This window comes from Hyla sarda, chromosome 2 (assembly GCF_029499605.1).
Source record: "Hyla sarda isolate aHylSar1 chromosome 2, aHylSar1.hap1, whole genome shotgun sequence".
NCBI classification, from domain to species: Eukaryota; Metazoa; Chordata; class Amphibia; order Anura; family Hylidae; genus Hyla; species Hyla sarda.
The window spans coordinates 409,595,657-409,599,838 of NC_079190.1; the positions used below are offsets into that span (position 1 = coordinate 409,595,657).

Here is a 4,182-nt window from a genome sequence, read left to right on the forward strand (position 1 = left end):
CAGTGCCTAATGTGTAAAGTCACATTTTTACTGTCACTACTCCTTACGACCCGACCATATTACTGACTGCATATGACAGTGTCTGACTGACCTAACTTACTTTCTGTTTTACATGTGTTACTGTTTATTGGTATTAGATCTTGAATATTGATAGCACTACCAATTGATGTCCTGTATATTACAGGATGAAACGTGTTGGAGTTCTGCCACTATCTGCTTTTAATTCCCTTACTCTATCCACACTATATTAGGAAGGGCCCACTGTAGGTAGTCAAGATTAGGTATTCACCTGTACCCTTTTTCCCATTCCCCCACACTTATGGTGTTATTGCAGTAACCTTACATTTGACTTATTTTATGTTTTTGATCTATAAGTAAAAGTTATGTTTTATACATTTACCTAATTGGTGTACTTTCTTTGTGGATATATGGCCCTGTAATGTCATATTTTGCACCTGAAGCTGTGATTGGCTGGGACTGACTGTCCAATCATGGCTCCGGGCAGGCAATATGTTACAGTGCCGTGACTTCATATTCCTGGGAGCCATCTGGCTCCGCTCCCCGACCACCCACCCGCCAGCTTTTACAAGACTACAACTCCAACTCCTTAATGTAATGGGAGTTATAGTCTTACAATAGCTAGCGGGCAGTTAGTAGATGCAGGCAGTTGGTAGATGTGGGCAGGTGGTAGGTGCAGGCGGGTGACCAGGGAGCGGAGCTTTTTGTACAGAAAGTCACAGTTGCGACTTTTTTTGTGACTGTTTAGAAGATATTCTCAACAGGCATTATTGTAAGCCAGGTCTGACCTGGCTTTGACTTTTGGAGATGGTTTTTATGCTTAGGTGGGACAGTTGCACTTCATAAATTCGCTATCACTGCAAAGTGAAAACTGAAAGTTGTTTAGTAAGGCTGTTTGCCTACTTTATGCGTACAGAAAAAGTGCTTAGGCGCACATGTGACATTTAGTGCGCCTGGAGTAAGCAAAAGATAACTCAAAATACAATGATAAATCTTCCTCATAGTCTGTAAACTCTTGCAAGCAGGGCCCTTAGTCCTCTTGTACGAATAATTAGTCTGTAATATTGTAATGTCTAATACTTTAATTGTTCGTAAAGTGCTGCAGAATATTTTGGCGCAATATAAATACATTTCAATTATGCTTAAAAGCACTTAGATCATAGTACAAGTTGTGGATGTTCTGTTTCTCTCTTTCTGTGTTATATAAGTATTCTGTCCTCTCTTTCATGGCCAGCACTCCACTCCACCCATTTGGCCCAGGCGTTTTTAATTAGCAGGAGACTGCATATGGGTTTCCTCCTAGCATTCTCTCAGCCCTGGTAGGGAGCATGTGGTAGGTGTTCGCACTGGTGTGATGCTTTGCATTGGCCGTCATTGCTGTGGTGATTATTCTGAGGGGTGGTGTGGCCCAAAGCCGGGGGCTTGGTCGGGCAGCAGTGGGGCTGCCCGGCTGTTGGGTCATTCCCCCTGTGGGCTTAGTGTTGTGGCAGGCGGCGGTCGCCCCCCAGTGCTACGTCAGTGTTAGTTTAGGACCCCACTCTTATCAGATGGCCTTGACGTGGTGAGTGGGCCTGCACGCTTTGAACAAAAGGCACAATAACAATCTGTTAGTTTCTAAAATTATGCTGAGAAGCCATTATATCATAGTACAAGTTGTGGGTGTGCAACCATGTTCTGTTTCTCTCTTTGTGTCTCTCCAGTACTTCTAATCGGAATGGTTCACTAATCCTTTTTTTTTTTCTTTCTTTCTCTCATCTGTCTTGGGTTATCAGAAAGACTTTTCCTGCCCATGACTTTTCTCTGCAGAATATGCAAAACACAGTTTAGGCTCTTCATTCCAGCACAATTCTCACCTCTCTACAAACTTCCCATCTGAATTACACTGCCCCATAAAGTAGTTAGACCCCTTTGTGCTCCTATATACCCCCCTTTTGCCCTGCTATGTAGTAAAAGGCCTTCCTGTGCTTCCATATATTACAAGCTTCTCATATAGAAGTTACCAGAATGACAACCATTCCTACTGCATGATATGGACATATAGAAATATACTCAGCAAGAACAGTAGAAATCCTATTTTCTTTGCCAAAGAATCATAGTCTTTGCTACATTAATGAATAGGAAAAAATAGCTGTGCCAGGCATCCAGGTACTGCCAAATGAACTCCACAGCTGGCAGGTTCTTTTTTTTTCTTAAAGGGGTTATCCAGCCTAATGTGTTTTCAGTACCAACCTGCCAGTCCTGAATGGACTTGTGTGTGGAGTCTGTTTTTTTTCTTGTTGCCTGCATGGATCCATGTGTTTTGATCTCATTTTGTAGGTGCTCGTGTTTTCTGAGCTTTGTGTTTCGTGTCTTGCTTCCGTTATTGAAACTACATTTCACAGGATTCCTTGTTTTGTTTGGGGAGGGGACTTGGCTTCCTCCCACATTTCTGTCTCTCCACCCTTTGTAGTTTGTGTCTGTGCGTGCCTTTGTTATAAACTACATGTGCCAGAATGCCGTTGGCGATCGTCTCCCTCCCACATCTCGTTTGTTCCACCTCTTGTAGCGCTATCCCAGCCCCTCTCGTCACACCCGTCTTTTTTACTACAGTTCCCATCATTATCCTTTTTTAGTTTCCTCCCACTCTGCGTAGTTGCGTACCTCTGTCCCTTCCTCTTCCTGTTAGATAGTTTGCTTGCGTCACAATTTTTTTTTTTTTTGTGAGCTCTGTCCAATCATTATCCTCCCACCTGTTTCTGGCTTGTGATTAGCTGGTTTTGCCGATCACGTGACCTTTTGCTTGCTCCGGCTCCTGCAGTAATCTCAGCAGTGTGTGCCCGAGCCTTGGTTTGCTAACATGGTATTTATTATTGTAACTCTTTTATATTTAGTGTATTTAATGATTTTAATGCTATGTTTTGTTTAATTTTTATTACATTTCTCCAAATATATATATATATATATATATATATATATATATATATATATATGTTTATGTGTTTTTTATTATATTACATATTACAATTTTATAATTGCGCTGGACATTCCTCTGTTTTACAATTTTATAATATATGATATACTGGCGGATATAGATCGACTTACATTATAATGGATGCTGCTTTTGATGTTTTATTATTTAATTTAATATATTATGAATACATATTGCTAAAACGCTGATCCAGGAACAATGTGAGATGCAGTTTTGTAACGGATATGCAGCAAAAGAATGTAACGTGTAACGTATGATTATATAGTCTAAATTTGTGGTCTCCAAACTGCGGACCTCCAGATGTGCCAAAAATACAGGCGTGGGCTGTGTGGCCATGCTGGGAGTTGTAGTTTTGCAACATCTGGAGCTCCGCTGGTTGCAGACCACTGAAATCATGCCCTTTATTCCCTAGCTTCCTATCCGTTACAAAACTGCATCTAACATTGTTGCTATATCAGCATTTAATCAATATTTATACCGAAAATATACTAGGATGACTAATTTTTATTTTTACATAGTTACATAGTTAGTACGGTCGAAAAAAGACATATGTCCATCAAGTTCAACCAGGGAATTAAGGGGTAGGGGTGTGGCGCGATATTGGGGAAGGGATGGGATTTTATATTTCTTCATAAGCATTAATGTTATTTTGTTCCATGAATGTATCTAATCCTGTTTTAAAGCTGTTAATTGTTCCTGCTGTGACCAGTTCCTGAGGTAGACCGTTCCATAAATTCACAGTCCTCACGGTAAAGAAGGCGTGTCGCCCCTTGAGACTAAACTTTTTCTTCTCCAGACGGAGGGAGTGCCCCCTCGTCCTTTGGGGGGGTTTAACCTGGAACAGTTTTTCTCCATATTTTTTGTATGGGCCATTAATATACTTATATACGTTTATCATATCCCCCCTTAAACGTCTCTTCTCAAGACTAAACAATTGTAACTCCTTTAATCGCTCCTCATAGCTAAGATGTTCCATGCCCCATATTAGTTTAGTCGCGCGTCTCTGCACCCTTTCCAACTCCGCAGTGTCCCTTTTATGGACAGGTGCCCAAAACTGAACAGCATATTCCAGGTGAGGCCGTACCAATGCTTTATAAAGGGGGAGTATTATGTCCCTGTCCCTTGAGTCCATGCCTCTTTTGATACATGACAATATCCTGCCGGCTTTGGAAGCAGCAGCCTGACATTGCATGCTA

The 4,182-nt window shown here is 41.3% G+C and overlaps 1 long non-coding RNA gene across 1 annotated transcript in view; it reads left to right on the plus strand.

The window, feature by feature from the left end:
- Positions 1 to 727: 727 nt before the first annotated feature.
- Positions 728 to 4,182, plus strand: part of LOC130358011 (uncharacterized) — a 7,687-nt gene continuing 4,232 nt past the window's right edge. The window contains exon 1 of the long non-coding RNA XR_008889369.1: positions 728 to 842. This is a non-coding gene — a long non-coding RNA (uncharacterized LOC130358011). The remainder of the gene's footprint in view (positions 843 to 4,182) is intronic.